Below are 18,875 nucleotides of genomic sequence, written 5' to 3'. Positions count from 1 at the left end.
CTAGACTCAAAGGGTGGAACTCATGGTTTGTAATCACCCAGTCCATCAGAGTAATTCTAGGATGCAGAGAAAGGCAAGAGATCAGGGTTTTAGAGTTGGAAGTGACCTCAATGTTTTGTTTTGTTTTGTTTTAATCCATTCCTTTCATTTTACAGATAAACTGAGACTGAGAGAGATCAAGTAACTTGCCCAGGGCCATATAACTAGGGAGTGTTTGAGGCACATTTTGAATTTAGGACCTCCTGACTCCAAATCCAAAATTCTACCCACTATGCCACCTAGTTGCCTCAATGGGGTTAATTATAGAACAGCGGGGTTTTCTGTGATTGACTAGTAAAAGAGAAATTTCAGTTTGAATGTCCCAACCAGAGAAGATCCCAGAAAAGTGGGTGTTGGGCAAGAGAAAGGAATTGTCTAGAGTACGAATATACACTCTGTCACCACAAAAGTCCAGACCCAGTAAACTATATAAAATTTCTGGACTGCCACAGAAATATAAATCCAACAGAGAAAAAAGAAAGAAAAAAAATACAGGACAGAAAGGATTCTGTACCAACATTACTGTTATTTCCTGGGAAAGTATGGGCAAAATGGTCAATTTCATTAAAGTGGTGATGTGCTGCTCACTCCATAACACTGTCTGTAGTGTGCAATATGCTGTGAATTCAGACTTACAGTCAGTTTTAGATGTATAGTAGTGATTGGTTAAAGTAGACCAAAACATGCATCACAGCCATTTCAACCACTAGCTAGCAAATTGATTTCAAAGCTCATTGATTGTTTTTAATTTGAAATGTTCTTTCTACTCTGAGGCTTCTGAAACTGATGAACTGTCAGTGGTCACTATATGGGCATTTCACTAATTATTATCACCTACCTGACAAGATAATCAAATGCAAATTCACCCAATGATAGTATTGTTACTCATGCTAAGATGATTCTTCTGAAGATTACAATGCTTACATTAAAAGAGCTCCATCAATTGACATTGTCAGGGTCCCTTGACAATCACCATAAAAAAAATTTAACAAGCGCAGCATTGCCTGATGCTATATCTTACATACAGCTTTAAGAGTTCATGGCTATGAACCAAATGCAGTGTGGCTTCTACAGAAGACAAGGTGAAAGGGCTGACAGGGTGAGATTATATACAAGAATAATTAGAAATGGATTTTAAACAAGCAAGAAGCAATTACTTGAGGCCAGTGCTACCAGAAGCTATGAATCCCAGGCAAAGCCAAAAATAAATACTGGAAGATGAGAATGAGTTGCCTAAGGAAATGAGGAAGAAACAAAATCATCATCTTGTTGTGGCATCAGGCACAGGAGAAACAAGCAGTAGTCACAAGAAAAAAATCTGTTTCTGCTTTTGATGAAATGTGGTTGTCTATATGAAAGACTAGGACTCCATAACCTCTATAATTTCTTCCAATTCTAAAATTCAATGATGTTATTTATAATCAAATTGCCCACAGAGGCTTTTTCTGTTCAGTATTAACTATGCATTTAAATATCACAGGAGGCTGAATTTGGAAGGGCTATTAAATGGACATTCAGTTCCTATGCTCCTCTAGAGGACTGGGCTTCAACCTTCCTACTTAGACAGCTATCTATCCCATTCTTTAGAAGTCTTCAGAAAAGATGACACAATTTTCTTTGATTTTTCCCTGCTATTTCATTGCCTAATGCCTAATATAAATCTCTCCCACTGACATTTAAGCTAGTTTCCTTTTTTTTCCCTTTCAATGGGAATGGAAAATGATAGTTCACCACCTTCCCTTTCCCCACCCTGAATGATAATAAAAGTTTACCTAATGCTTGTTATCTTTTCCATCCAACTTTCTTCTCCATTTCTTCAAACCTGTTTCTCAACTGTTTTGATGACTTTGCTTTTTTATAATTTGGACCATCTTTAAGTCACATTGTATCTACCTAAGTTTTGGAATCTAAATCTAGACAATACATCTCTAGATTCCTATAAGTCTCTCCAATATACAAAGCAATTTCCTCAAATCAATTGTGCAAGGTAGATGTTGCTAGTATCATTCTTTTTTCCCTGGATATTAAATTTAACAGATATTAAGGATGTGATTATGGATTCCATCTTCCACAGTGGTTGAGGCTAAGGAAATCTCATTCATTGGGGAAAATTCACTGGTCTATATTTCCCAGAAGGCAGAAGTAACATCATCCAGTGCATTTGGTGAGAAAACTCTACAGTCCAAGAGGTTAAAGAAAATTTAGGCTCTGATGGAGGTAGGAGAGACAAAGATGAGAAATAAAAACAATAGCAATAATAACATTTATGTAGCATTTTAAGGTTTGTAAAGTATGATTCATATGTTATCTCATTCGATCCTTGCAACAACCCTGTGAGGCAAATGTTATTATTATCCTGCCTTTTATAAAAGAGGAAACTGAGACAGACAGAAGTTAAATGAATTGCCCAGGGTCACACAACTAATAAGAGTCTGAAGTAAGATTTAAACTGAGGTCTTCCTGACTCTAAGCGAACAATTTATCCACTGCTTATACAGATGAAAAACACCAGAAAGATAGTTGGGCAGAGAGAAAACAAACGCTGTGAACCTAGCCATGTAATCCTGATTTTGGTATCTCACCTTGATCATGATAAGGGGTGAAAGGTAGTAGCAACAGGTTCCAATGTTCTTGTCCTGGGAATTAGCACTTTCTACCTTGCTTTACCTAAACTATGGGGAAAGCTGAGTATTCAGAGCAGCTTTGGATTCCAAGTGAAGGATTGACTAATGGTCCCTTGCACATATGGAACATCACTGTCATTCACATAGGGGCACACAAAACATTTACTGCTCAAGTCAATAATTTGTTGTCTATCTTGCTATTGTGTTAAAATTATACCTTATACTTTGAAATACATGTGTTATTTGGAATGGTCTGGTCCTCAGATGAATTAGTCAAGGCTTATGTTATAGCTTGAGTAGATGATGACCCAAATAGTCACCTGAATGTTCCTAAGAGACATGATACACATATTTTGTCTTAAAAGTGAGAAAAACTCAGAAAAACTAGATGTGATTCCTCATAGGTTCAGAAGCAGGGTTAGTGGATTGCTCATAGCCACATCCATAGTAAGTGGTAGAACCAGGAGTTGAATATGGTCCTTCTGACTCCAAATCTAAGGCTCTTTCCACTACATCAAGCTGGTCTACTCTACTGCTTTTGTTATCTGGTGTCATGAAGATCTTTTTTGTCTATTCTGATCCTTGATACTTATAGTCAGTGTAATGAAAATAATTCAGAGTCAGAAAACCTGGGTTCAAATTTTGACTCTACCACTTATTATTTGTGGGATTTTGGTCAAGTTCTCTAGGCCTCACAGTACTCATTTGTAAAATTAAGGGATTGGGTTAGATGATTGCCAAGGTCCTTTCCAGCTTTAAATCTTAGGAGCCATAATCATTTCTGGACTTTATTTTCTTCTCTAATTTAATTCATATTTGTAATTTTTTCCCCCCATTTGTTAACTACTCTCATAAGGTACTGGTGACTCAAAGGATAGAGCACTGAACCTGGAGTTAAGAAGTCCTGATTTCAAATCCAGCCACAGTGACTTACTAGCTGTGTGACCCTGGGCGAGTCTGTTAACCTCTGTTTTCTTCAGTTTCATCACATACAAATAATAACTGGGGATAATAATAGCACCTGCCTTCCAGGGTTATTGTGAGGAGCAAATGAGATAGATAATAATTATAAAAAGCACTTAGCAAAGTGCCTGGCACATAGTAAGTACTATATAAATGCTTATTCACTTTCCCTTCCCTGATTTGTCCAAACTATTTTGAATTTTCATGGTACTACTCAGAGTATTAGTTATATTAGCAAACTTAAGAGGTATTATATTCCACTTTTTTATCATCCAAGTTGTTAATGTAATTTCATAGTTATATTTGCTACATTTGACCTTGGGAATGAAGTTTTCAGTAATGGATTCATTTATTCTTTCATTCATTTATACATACATAAATGTATATATTTATGAGAGAGAGAAAAATAGGAGAGAAGTAAGAAAGGGAAGTAGAAAGGGAGAGGGAAAGATTAGACAAAAGAAGAGAGGAAGAAAGAGAGGAGGAGGGAGAGAGAAAGAGGAATGAAAGGGAAGATTGAATGAGGGGGTTGGGAGAGAGAGAGACAAGGAGGAGGAAGAAATAGAATGAAATGGGAGAGGGAAGGGTGGAGAAAGAGGAAAACATTTCTTCCAAGAATGAGTTTCTTTTTAAATCTACCCTCAATTTAGAAGTCCATTTTTAACAAGTTCCACTCCACCCAGCCCCCTACCATATACCTAGATTATGTTGTTGAGCTTTACGTATATTTTAGAGCTCCTAGAGGCTTGATGTTTATTTTAGAATTTATAAAACTGTATTTAGCAGCAACATAAATAAATAAATAAAGACAAAATCTTCTACTCTTTCTGAAAGTTCCCACTAAAATTGCAAGTGTCATTTTTAGAAGGGTGCATTTCTTTCAATGAGACATACGTATTTAGGATTTTTTAAATCATTCTATTCGATTCAATAAACACATTAAACACCTCAGGTACTAGAGATGAAGGGACAAAAATAAATATGATCCCTCCCCTAAAGGATCTAATATCATCATCATCATTATTAGAATCACTTTTATATAAAACTTTAAAGTTTGCCAAGAACTCTATATATTTATATATGTTATCACATTTCATCCTCACTACAGTATATGCTATTATTATTATTTTTATTTTTATTTAACAGTTGAGGAAACTGAGGTTGCGTGATTTGCCCAGGTCATGTAACTAGTGTGTAAGGTAGGATTTGAACATATATGTTTCTGTTTCCAAACTCAGTATTATATTCTAATATGCTGGAATGGGAGAGGGTTGAGCTGAGTCTTTAATAAAAGTATTCTGGTAGCCATAGCTGTGGATGGAGTGAATTTTAGGCATGAATGATAGCTTATGCAAATGTGATAGAAAATAAATGGGAAAGTAGAGTCAGTAGTCCAGTTCGGATGGAATGAAGGATGAATGGAAGAGAGTACTATGAATTAAGTTTAGAAATATAGCTTGCAGTCAGATTATAGAGTTTTAAATGCCCAAAAAGAAGTTGTATCATATCTTAGAAGCAATTAGGTAATCACTGAAGTTTTTTTGAGCAGCTAAGGAATATGATCAGATGTTAAGAACATTATTATGGAAACTTTGTGGAGGATAGATTTTAAAAAAAGTTTAAGATTTGGGGCAGAGAGACCAATTAAGAACCACTTAAAATAGTCCAGATGAAAAGTGACAAATTTTTGGACTGGCACTCTGAACATGTTAATGTATAGAATTGGATATCATGGAGATCAACTCAGCAAGAGCTATTCAATATGGAAAGTGAGGTTGAGGGAAGAGCAAAGGATGTTCCTGAGATTATTAGCTTGTGTAACTGGAAGGATAAAGGTGCTCTCAAAAGAAATTGGGAAATGTAGAACAGGGGATTATTTAGTGGGGAAGATGAAGACTTTCTGTTTGGATATTGTGAGTTTTGGGATGTCAATGGGACATCCAGGTGAAGATGGATGGTGCAGTAGGTCAGTTCTAGCTTAGAGTTTAGGATGAAGATTAGGGCTGTTATGATATTTATAACATTTTGATGTTATAAAATAATTTGGTTTCTAATTTTATTGAGTTTTTATAGTATTCCTATGATAATAAAATCAAAGAGTTAGAGGTAAAGTGACTTATAAGTCATTAAGTTCAATCCCTTCACTTTACACAAAGGGAAAGTGAAGTTAAGAAAAGTTAAGTGACTTGCACCTGGCGATTTGGAAGCATTACTCTAAAGTTAATATAAGTAGTAAAATTGGAAATGCCACACAAGCATAAGCTTTTCTATCTATCCACATTTGTAAGTAGAGATTACTGATTTTAAAACATTTTCTACTTAACCTAACATCACAATTTGTGATCCTTTTGTTTAAATCATGAAAAATGGTTTTTTTAAGAACACCCTCTTCATTTTGTTTCTTCATTTTTCCATATAACATAAGCTTATTGAAAGCTTTTTATCTCTAGCTACTAGCTTAATGCCTGATGCATAATAGTTACTTAATAAATAAGTATATATATATGTATATATGTGTGTGTGTGTATATATAAATATATATATATATATATATACATATATATGTATGTGTATATATATATATATTAGACAATTGGGGTTAAGTGATTTGCCCAAGGTCACACAGTTAGTAAGTGTCAAGTGTTTGGTCTGAGGCCAGAATTGAGCTCAGGTCCTCCTGATTTCAGGGCCAGAGCTCTGTCCACTGCACCACCTAGCTGTCCCAATAAATATTTTTGAATGAATGGTTGGAAGCCATATAAATAGAAGTAACTGAACTATACCATAGCAGTATATATTAGATCTCTAAAATAGGAATAATATACAGAAAAAGGACCCCAAACAGGGCCTTGGGGATCACCCATATTTAGGGTGGGACACTCATAATCAAGCACAGGAGCCTGGAACTGTTTAATCACACTGGTGGAAGGAGGAGGAGAAGAAATCAATTTCTCAAAAACCTAAAAGGGAGAAATTATATAGGAAGGAAGTGGAGAGAGTTTCAGAATCAGCAGAGAAAACAAAGAGCATAAGAACTAATTAAAAGCTCTTGAAGTTAGCAGTTATGAAATCATTAGTTATCTTTGAGAGTACAGTTTCAGTCAATAAATGAGATTAGAAGTCAATTTGCATTTTTTATGAAAAAAAATACATCTAAACCTAGAAGGAACCTGAGGAGTCAATCTCTTCATATTATGAATGAGGAAACTAAAGTATAAAGTGAATGCAAGATTTAGTAAATACATTGGATATTAGAGACAGTAAGGATTATATGATGACCCTGAGGTTGTAACCCTGGGTGAACAGGAAGATAGTAGTTGCCTTGAAAATAATAGAAAAGTTAAGAAGAGGGTAAGGTACAGGAACAAAGATAATGAGTTCTGCTTTAGATATTGAGTTTAAGTTGTCTACTTACTTTGTTATGAGACATCCAGTTGTGGATATACAATAATGGGAGAGAAGATTCAGACGATTAGGAGAGAGTTCAGATTTGGATAAATAGATCTGAGAATCATCAGGATAGTGACAGGAGTTGAGACAAATAGGTATAAGGGCATAGAAGGAGAAAACAAGAAGGCCTAGTACAGAATTTTGGTGGACATCCACCATCAACAAGTGTTGTGTCAAAAGGTAATGTTTGTAGAGCATTGGAAGTAATGAGATTCAGTCATAATGTCAAGATTTAAGTGTTATGGGGGTGGAACTGCTTCTGAGGGGAGCTGTGGTATTGAGTGGTAGCAAATGTAGGAGTTTTGAGTTAGGGTAATTAGATGGATATGGGATCATGAGGGATTGGGAGTGTGGAGGCAGTGTTGGTGATAGGGATGATGAAGGTTGAGATTAATAGAGTATTCTGTATTTGTTTTGAAAAACAGGAAGGATGAATTGGTGGTGAGGACAATTCCTTTATCAATATCTTCAAATGAAAACAGAGAAATGTTTTTAGTTTCTTAAGTTTGACAGAAGTATTTAAATTTATGAAAGAGTTTCTTAAGCCTAGTTCTTGTCACTCCTCAAAAGACACTTATGTGCCAATAACAATTCTTCCTGCTAAGTGCTAATGTCTCAAGGTCATTAATGCTTCTTAAGTGTTTTAAAAGATCCAAAGACCTTTAGACAAAACAAGGATTAGCATCATTATTAGGCAAGTAAACCCACAACATCTTTGGAAATGAGGATCCCTGGGGATATGATCATAGTTTTATCTCACTTGTAGGTACAATCTAGAAACAATGACTTAACCTTTCTGGTGTTGTTTCCTGTTCTATAGAGGGTGGATATGAGTACACTCATTTAGAAGAAGTAGGACAGCCTAATTATCAAGCATATGTTTTAAAAAACAATATAAGAGCTTATATTTTAATATCCAATTCAACTTCAATTCAAGTCAGCAAACATTTATTAAAAGTGCCTATTGTATAGAAGGCAGTTTGCTAAATGCTAAAGGGAGTAAAAAAAATGATTAATGCATCATCCCTGGCTTCAGTTATTAATGTTTGATGTTAACAAAATAATGATAAGAGTTAATAGACCAATTTCATAGGAGAGAATCAAAAATGTGTGGTTTAATTTGAGTAAATTCAATTCAATTCAAGAAAGTTTATTACCAATCAGTCAACAAGCATTTATATATTTCTTTTGCCATATTCTGGGATAACAAAGACAAAATCTAAAATAGACCTTAATAATAGCTCATAATAATAAATAGTGTTTCTTTAGACCTTACAAATATTACCAAATTTTATCCTCACAATAATACTGAGAGGTAAGTGATATTATTATACCCATTTTACAGATGTGGAAAATGAAACATACAGAAGTTAAGTAACTGACTTAGGGTCGGCAAAGGTAGAGAGGCAATACAAATGCCACCACTGCAGGAAAGTGCTTACCTTTACCAATCCACTAGTAAACTTAAAGCTCCTCCTTTAAGATTATTTCCCTTCTACTCAGTATACACCTTTTAGGTACCTATCTATTGATAAGTGATCTCCCCTGTTAATATGTAAACTCTGTTTTTATGTTTTTGCCTTTCATGTATCCCTAACACTCAGCTCAGTGTTGAGCACATGTTGTTCAGTTGTTTTCAATCTGGTATTACTCTGTGTGACCCTATTTGGGGTTTTCTTGGCAAAGATACTGGAGTGGTTTGCCATTTCCTTCCCCAGATCATTTTACAGATGAAGAAACTGAAGCAGACAGGGTTAAGTGACTTGCCCAGAGACATATATCTCTTAAATGTCTGAGGCCAGATGAGTCTTCTTGACTCTAAGCCTGGCACTCTATCCACTTTGCTAACTAGTAAATCCTTAATGAATACTGTTGATTGAGTGAGGGAGTGAAAAACTGATGATTCATTGATTCCAGGCATGAGGGACACCCTACATGGAGTCATAGGAATAAGAGCAGGAATTCTGATATCCCTTTGAGATGCCTCTTTAGCTGGACTTTAATGTGAGGCAATATAATTTGTAAAAGGAACAGGGATTTTTTGCTATTATTTAGGGCAAAGGTAGCCTTTTCTCCAATCTTCCTCCCCCCTTTAACATTGTTATCAGTAGTCTGGAGGCTAATCCAAGCCTTAAGGCAATTTCTATAATCCAGATCCCAATTGCCTGTAGCCTAATGTGAGTTGAAAGGAGAAATAAAAAGCAAGATATGTGTCTATCTCTTGCCTCAGCAAAGATTCAGTAGGAATTGTGGATTATGTGAATGGTATATCGCCTGCACTTTGGGACAAAGAGATAAAAAGGAATTTATGCATAGTGACCCACTTAGGTCTCTCTAGATAAGGGGCAAGAATGAAAGGTCTTGACATGTTATTGAGCTCTTTTGTGTGCTAACTAGTTGTGACTATGCCCCTGAAGAACAGAAGACCTAAAAATATGTTGATTAGTTCCAAGGCATGTTGACTTAGAGGAGGATCATTAAAAGTACTATTATCATTCCCCCAACCCACCCTGTACCCAAAGAACAAATCACTGCCAAAGATGACAACTAATTGCAGATAGTCAACAGGCATTTATTAAATTCTTATCTATGTGCCAGGCATTATTCTGGGCCCTAGTGATAAAAAGACAAACAAAAAAGTCCCTGACCTCAAAGAGTGCACATTCTAATGGTGGAGACAAGTTATAAAGATTTTGGTACAAACAAGGGATGTACAGAACAGAAGGAAGATGATCTTAGAGGGGAAAGCACAAGTAACTGGAAGGGTGGGAAGAGAGGAACCAGGAAAAGCTCCTGTAAGAGATAGCTTTTAAGCTAAGTCTTGAAAGAACTTAGGGTAGCTAAGAGGTAGAAGTGAGAAGGCAAAACATTCCAAGCATAGAGTGGAGTGGTGGAGTACTAGGGAAGCCAATATAAATGCAACAAATTTGGAGGCAGAAAGGAATGACAACTGTAGAAACAAATTAGAGCATTAACTATGCTGCAGAGTGGTATAGTAGTCATAAGGGCAGCTCTGGGATTTAGACAGGGAAATTGTGAGACACAATCTATATTATAGTCTGAGCACACCTTTTCTTGGAGGTTAGGAAAGGGGATCAGGGTGATATTCCTTTCCCTACCAAGTATATTGATTTTTTAAAGGAATTATACCTCTTTGTCTTTGGGGGTCAGCTTCAAATTATTCTACTACCCAAATATTTTCTTTGCTATTCTGTTCTAATTAAATGTTCCAGTATTTATTACATTTTTTTTCTTCCTTATCTGCTGGTAGAGAATATACTAGTTCGGGATTTGAACCATATTTACATAATAATGACTGCCCAGAAAATTTCATGCTGTCATTTTTTCATTCCTATCTAGGCTCCTCTACTGACTCTCTAGACTTTTTTCTCCACCATGACCCAGCAGGAAGATCATCTTTCTCACACAGGTAGAATACTTTGCCTTTTCAGACCCTTCCTCTAACTGGTCAGTTCCTCCTGGAATCTAAAGAAAGTGCCCAAGCAAGCTATGTTCATTTAATTACTCTCTGGACTCCAATCCTGACTTCTCTGAACTTCTTTCTCCACCCTGTTCCTGAATAGGTTTCTTCTTCCCTGACCCTCTTACTTTAACAATAGTCTTCCTCTACTGGGGCAAATGCTTCTTGATTGCAAGGAATATCTTTCTTTTTGCTTGTATTTGTATTTCCAATGCTTAGTTCAGTAAATGACAAATAATAAGCACTTAATAAATGCTTGTTGACTTGACTTTACTTGAATATATGTTGATAAGGGATTCTCAATTTGAGCAAGATTGTATTTCATGTGAAATTATTCTGGAAAGAGAGGGAGACTGAGGCCAAATGGTAGAGAGTTTTAAATACCAAATTAAAGAAATTTTATTTATCTCAGGGCTAATAAGGAAGTTATTGAAAATTTTTGAGCAGAAAAAACACACTGTCAAACCTGTGCCTCAGGAACATTATTTTGACATTATTTTGGACAAAAGATTGGAGGGATGGAAAGAATGGAGGCAGGGAGACAAGATAGGAGTTTATTACAACAATTCAAGTAAGAAATTATAAGTGCCTGAACTAGGACTATAGATAGATGAGTGGAAGGAAAGAGATAAATGTTAGAGGTAAAATCAGTAAGACTTGGCTCTGATTAGATATGTAGAATGAGAGAAAGCTAAGAGTTGAGAGTGACTCCAATGTTATGAACCTGGGTAACTGGAAGAATAGTGATGACTTCAACAGAAACAGAAAAGTAGGGAAGAGGAAAGAGTTTAGGGAGAATATAATAAATTTTGTGGTAGAATTTTGAATTTAATATGCTAATGGGACATCCACATCACATCCAACAGCAAGTGGGATTTAGAAGAATGTCTACAATTAGATATATAGATTTACAGTGATATGATAATTGAACCAACAAGCATGGTTGCAATGACCAAGAAAAAGGGTATATATAGAGACAGGACAAGGGCCCAGGACAGAGTTTAGAGGGTGGGAGATGAATGATAATCTACTAAGAGATAATAAGAAGGAATAGTCAGATAACAAGTGGCAACAGAGTGATATGACTGAAACCAAGTTGGAAGGATTGACTAAGAGCAGCAAAAAGGTCAAGAATGATAATGACTGAACAGAAACCATCAAAGTGAGCATAAAAGAGATTATTGTTAACCTTGGAAAGAATATTTTTAGGTAAGCAGTAGGCCTAAAATCACATTGCAATGAGTGAATGGTGAGGAATTGGAGACAGTTTTTTTTTCTCCATTAGGAGATTTCTACATTCCTGGAACATTGATAGGCCACAAAGTATCCAATAGAAAGTATCCAAGATGGTGATGGACCTCAACTTCATTCCTTATGAAGAATAGTTGAATAAATTAGGGTTTTATGGCTAGGAGCAGTGAAGAACTAATGGGATATTCATGGGGCAGGCAGAGCCAAGATGGCAGAGAGAAGCCAGAAAGTTGCTTGAGCTCTTTCCAATTCTCCTTAGAAATAGCGTTAAATCAAGTCTCTAAATAGATTCTGGAGCAACAGAAGCCACAAAAAGATGGAGTGAAACTATTTTCCAGCTTTAGATAGCTTAGAAGGACTCCAGGAAAGGCCTGTCTCACTTGGGTAAAAGGGGAGCATAGCCTAGCACAGATGGTGTCCAGGCAAGCCAGCGGGAGGCTCTTAGGCACAGCACAGTTCAGCAACTAAGGCCCCTTCGTCAGGGCTCAGCAGACTAGTGGCACAGCAGGCCAGCTGTGAGGCCTCCAACCCCAGCACAAAAGGCAAATTGTCAGCCCCAGAACCCCAGCACAACAGGGTGAAGTAAGGGTGTACATTATCATCATTATTATTCAATATTGTAGTAGAAATTTTAGCTACAGCAATAAGAGAAGAAAAAGAATTTGAAGGAATTAGAATAGGCAATGAGGAAACAAAACTATCACTTTTTGCAGATGATATGATGGTATACTTAGAGAATCCTAGAGAACAACTAAAAACTACTTGAAACAATCAACAACTTTAGCAAAGTTGCAGGATATAAAATAAACCCACACAAATCATCAGCATTTCTAAATATTACCAACAAAACCTGGCATCAAGAGATAGGAAGAGAAATTCCATTTAAAATAACTGTAGACAATATAAAATATTTGAGTCTACCTGCCAAGTCAAACCCAGGAACTGTATGAATCCAATTACACAACACTTCTCACACAAATAAAGTCAGACCTAAACAATTGGGAAAATATCAGTTGCTCATGGGTAAGCCAAACTATTTAATAAAAATGACAACTCTACCTAAATTAATTTACCTGTTCAGTGCCATATCAAACTACCAAAAATTATTTTTAATGTTGAAAACTATCTTTACATGGAATTGGAAAAAATAAAATGCTATTAAGTGCAAAAATATATATCAAATGCTTGATAGGTTATTACATGGAAGAAAGATTAGAACATGTATTGTTTTTACAGAGCAAAATGAGTATCGATGTGTGAAAGCCGCAGAGGCAAATTTGGACTTGACGTCAAGGAAAAGTTCTAACAATTAATTATTCAAACATGGAATAGACTGCTTCAGGAGGTACTAGACTGCTTACCATGGAGATTTTCAAATATAGGCTAGATATAACTATCTTTGAGTGTTGTCATCGAAGGGTTCTTGCTCAAGTATGGATTAGACAAGTTATTCTTTGCATGTTTACAAACTCTAATACTCTGTGATTCTATCACTTTTCTCTATTGTACTTGTTTGTTCATTTTCTCTCCTTGTACATCTCAGAACCAATCCTAGTGTTTTGAAAAGAAAATAAAAACAAAATATTTTTCTGTCTTTTTTTTTTATCGAGCACTAATGATCAATCCCTTAAAATGGTACAAAGATGACCCTTCATTCTCAGTCTATGCCAGTTGACCATGAATTCTGGAATATATTATGAAGCTGGAAACACATTAAGTATTACTAGCGATGGACTTCATGTCCATTCTGTCAGAATACAAGCCTAACTAAACGTGGAGAGGCTTATCACCAGGTTAACTGGAATTCCTAAAGAACATGCACTAGGATGTAGAGGTCTTGAAATCTGTGTCAGTGGAGGCAGGGACTATGCCAATGAAACCATGGCTTATTAAGTTTTGAAATTTAATTTTCTTTCTACTCTCAAAAAATAATAGTGGCATCCAGCAAAGTCTGTTTGGGGGCATCAGTAACATTAACCTATGGGTCCTACTTTGTCTTTAGCCAATCAGACAAAAGATTAAAGGTGGAAGTGTACTGTTTGCCACTCAATGGGATAAGCTTTACTTTTTCTATCTCCCATCTTAATTAGTTTCTAATTTATATTTATCTCCCTACTATCTCAAGCCCAAGGCTAGAGCAGCAGGGTTGTTAATGAGGGGCAGCCCAAAATTAGAAGAACTGAAGATGAGGAAACCTTAAAAATGAGACAACTCCTGCTATGGGCTTCTTACTGATTTCCTGCCTTCACAGAGACTAGCAGCCTGGTTTTTCAAGTATGATCAACTTAGAGTTGGATACACATGAAATGCATTAGGGAGAGAGTAAGAAGGTTAGAGCAGCAAGTATGAGGTCAGAAATGAGGGCAGATCCTGACCACATGAACAGCAAATTATTTTGTAAATTCATTGGCCTATAGTTTCTTCATCTGTAAATTGAGGATAATAATACTTACAGACTGGTGTGGTGAGTAGAGTACCATCTGTGGAGCCAAACAAGTCTTGGGTTCAGTGTCGTTGTTAGCTCTCTCTTTCTTTCTTTCTTTCTTTTTTTTCTCATAGCCACATTTATATAGAAGCCTGGAAACCTTCATATGTAGGAATCTCTCCTTTAATCACTTCCTTAAAGCCTCTCTTACTGCAAGTAGTACTTTATAGGAAATACCAGTGGGCGGCACCATGGAGTAAAATAATAGAGAAGATTCTTTTGTGAAAGAATTTGGTATTAAACACATTCTGACTTACTAGAGTTATTCAAGGTCATATGTTCTCCATTAGATTTTAGTTCTTTGAGAGAAGTGGGCACATCTAAATGTCTCTGTGCTAATTATCAGTGGTCTAGCACAGAACTGTGCCCACTCATAGATGCTTAATAAATGTACACCAAATAAATTAATTTTTTATTAGAGTTCTTAAATATTATTTTAAAGAAGAAGTTACTCACTCTGGCAAATATCCATCTCAGTCATCTTTCAATCAGTTTGCCATAGCTACATTTTCACCAAATATAGACTTAAGAATTATGAGTTGGGAAGCATCTACAAGGTCATTTATTCCAGCCTCCCACTGAATCTCCTGTACAGCATTTTTCAAACTACTCACCAAATCTCTGCTAAATATACTTCCAATGACAGGAAACTCACTGCTTCAAAAGGTAGGTCATTCCAATGTTAAAAACAATTATTAGGACATTTTTTCCTCATTCTCAGTGCAAATCAACTTCTGTATTTTATGCAGAATATGTGCATGTGAGTGTGTGTGTGTGTTTCCAGCAGATTTTGCTGGTTAAGTACCTTTTTGAAGGGAATAAGGATTTCATTATTAAGTATTAGATCAATGTAATACTAAAATGCTAATATAACCTTGCAAAAGTGAACATTTTGAAATACATCTTCTATAAATTGCATCTGTTGCACAAATTAAAGTGCTTTTAATGCACTCCTAAGAACTCAATAATGCTATACTACTAAGTAATGTGAGAGAGATTTATTGTCATCAGTTATTCTAATTCTAAGTGCAGAAAATGAAATAGAATAATTTGTAAAAAGTGGGACTTTAAAGCAACTTATCTTTACCTGGCATCCTATTAAAATGCTTACATTAGTTTTCTTGAGAGGAGAAATCCTTTTGGTCACAGACTAACCCTCAAAATGTCGTCTCAGCAGGAGAAATTTATAGAGAACTCTAAGCAATTGAAAACAGAAGGTACTAATCATAGTCATCTCACTGGTAAGTTTCCCTACTGCAAACACTGTAATAAGAACATACACATTTCCAAAGATGACTAAATTGCAAAGAAGAGTTGGTAAATGGGGACCTACAATTTTTCTCCTAATTTTTTTTTTCTGGTGAATCTTGTGTTAGCCTGATGAGACAAACTGATTGGTGCTTGGGTTCAAATCATAGAGTATAGGAAATGACAACTCTAGACTGACAGTTACAGAGTGAATTGAGGTTAATTGAAAGGATACAAAGGAAGAGTTGGAAATCAGCTACCCCTTAGTGGGTACATTGCTGAGGCTTCTGATTCAGTTGGCTTCTACATTGTGGTAGTTCATTCCTGGCCCCAGATTCCTGAGCCTCTAGTGTAATGGGATCAACATCTCAGGTCTTTCCTATGTAGGAGAAATTAGGTTTGTTTGTTTTTTCCTCTAAAAAAGCAAACCAAATTGACCTTGATTCTTAATTTTTCAGAGGACTAAGACTTGACCAGTTTACTTGATCACCTAAGGCTTAGAACTTGATATATCTTTGGGATGGATTCACCATCTTTGCAAATACAAAGAGAAGAGGAGTTATGTCCTTATGAACATCTTTTCTATGCTATTATTTAGTAAATTCCTTTTGTTAAATGTTATATGGTTTACCAGAGTCTCATTTTGTTCCAACACTAAGTCTAAACAATTAAACTGACCTGAGTTAGGTTTGGCCCAGAACATAGAGTATATTTTGAGTCCTAGCAGTCCAAAAATATAAGCCAGCACTCAGGACACAACCCTTCACTAAATGAATATAAAACTCCCTTCCCTCAGATAAACAGTTTTTATAAGTCTTAGAATCTAGATGGAAAAAGTACTGACACAATTGGATTTGTTTGTTTTTCTATTGAAAGCCTAGTTCCCAAAGCATGGAGTACAGCTAAGCCTCTGACCCTGTATGGGCTTTATTACTGTTTCAAGATAGAGTCTTCATAAAGTTGGACTTGAACAAGAAATTAGAGGTGAAAATCAAATGGGAAAGGTAGGAAGGAGCTAAGGGAAGCTGATTTATTTGAAATAAAACTGAAAGCAAAATACTTATGAGAGAATCATTATCTATCACAGAAAAGGTAAATAGAGTCAAGATAGGATTTGGACTTTCCATTCAATTCTTGGTCCAATAATGTTCTTAAAGATGAGGATTACCTGGGATTCTATGCAATCAGAAGCAAGAACTTGCTATGAAATTTGGTACTATGCCCAAAGGGCTATAAAAATGTGCATACCCTTTGACCCAGCAATAGCACTTCTAGGGCTATATCCCAAAGAGATCACACAAATGGGAAAAGGACCTACATGTACAAAAATATTCATAGCAGCTCTTTTTGTGGTGGCAAAGAATTGGAAATTGAGAGAATGCCCATCAATTGGGGAATGGCTGAGCAAGTTGTGGTATATGAATGTGATGGAACACTATTGTGCTATAAGAAATGATGAACAGGCTGACTTCAGAAAAACAAGACTTATATGGTCTGATCCTGAGTGAAGTGAGCAGAACCAAGAGAACATTGTACACAATAACAGCCACCTTGTATGATGACTAATATTGATAAACTTAACCCTTCCTGGCAATCAAGGATCTAAGACATCTCCAGAGGCCTTGTGATGGAAAATGCTATCCACACCCAAAGAAAGAACTATGGAAGCTGAATTGTTATTTTTTTCTCTTCTGTTGAGTTTTGTTTTCTCTTTCTGATGGTTCCTCCTATTGGTTTTAATTTCTACTTACAACATCACTAATGTGAAAATATGTTTAATATGAATGTAAATGTATAGCCTATATCAGATTATGCACCATCTTGGGGAGGGTGGTGTTGAGGAAGGGGGAGAAAAATTTTAAACTCAAAAGCATATGGAAGCGATTATTGATAAATCAAAATAAATTAATAATAAAAAAAAGAACTTGCTATGAGCAAGGCCTAAGCATCTCTAGTGAATCAAGCAATGATCATCCTACCTAGACTATAACTACCATAATCAAATTAGAATACCTGTTATAATCAATTAAATGTATTAACTAAGTATGAGAAATCCTTGATCAATTTTGGAAGGAGTGAAATCCATTGGAACAATTGGATTAATTAACGACCTTACAAAAGAAGTAAGTTGATATTAGCTAAAGAAACTTGGTTATCCCCTTTGGGCTTTTTATAAAATAGCAGACCAGTCTGGAGCCTAGAAAATTCAACTAGAAGGCGGGTTGAAATATAGAGTAGTCAAACAAGTTCCTGATAAGGAATTTTTGGGGTGAAGGAGAAAGAACTCAAGTCTATTCTCCTCCCTTCCCCCTTAAATAAAAGATGACATTGTGAACTTTGGAGGGTAGGAAAGATTTGGACTTTCCATTGGCATACTAATAGTATCCCAGGAATAACAACATCTGGTGGTCATTTCTCAATCAGTAGCTGAGGACAAATTAGACACCCTATGGAAAAAAAGCAGCTTCAGAGCTCTATAATAAGCCTAACATCAAGTAGCTTCATCTCTAAAGGGAACTAATTGGTGGCCTGTGAAGGGGAGAAAGGGTCTTCCAAGAGTCATTGCCACATATGCTCTAAGCTTGAGCCTACTTTTCCTGGGGTTCTGTAAATACAGAAGAATTGGAGAGTGTGTCATCCTTAGAAAAAATATTTTGTATTAATTGTCCTTACTAAAACACCTTAGTAAATACCCCTTTCTAAAATAGATATGTCTGCCTGAATAATTGATGTTAACATATAATCATTGGCAGAAGAGAGTATATTAGTATAGGGGAGTATATTAGGGGACTTACATTATATATATACATGTATATTTTTTTAATAATACACATGTATGTGTGTGTATGAGCTATAGAATTAAAAATATACCTCCAACCCCTCTGGGCTTCCTCTAGAACCCTGAGAAGGAGTGGGGAGAAACATAGTAACCCTTCTTTGGGAACACAACTTACCAGTTCAAATACAAGTTGGGATTTTAACCCCAGAGCCTATACAATGCACATATATTAGTCTCCATATCTTTAATACATTTTTCCCTAAAGTGTTCTAAAATAGTTACAGCAATCTCAAGTAAAAAAGGGAGCTACTAAATTCTAAATAAGAATCCCTGCAGGCTGTCTTTTGGGAGTTTAAAAATGAAATTCTGCTTAATTGTATCTTTATTTATTTTGCTAAATATTTCCCAATTACATAAGCCAGGTGTTTGGCATTTCTGTTCTAAACATTTAACAAATTTTAGATTTCACCTATCTATAATATATAACCATTTGAAAAGAAATTTTAGTGAATTAGGCATTTTAGAAATAGAATATTTTATCTAGCCATAGAATTT

This window comes from Vombatus ursinus, unplaced genomic scaffold (assembly GCF_900497805.2).
Source record: "Vombatus ursinus unplaced genomic scaffold, bare-nosed wombat genome assembly UNPS02014779.1, whole genome shotgun sequence".
Lineage (NCBI taxonomy): Eukaryota > Metazoa > Chordata > Mammalia > Diprotodontia > Vombatidae > Vombatus > Vombatus ursinus.
Note: the sequence above shows the minus strand (reverse complement) of the source record.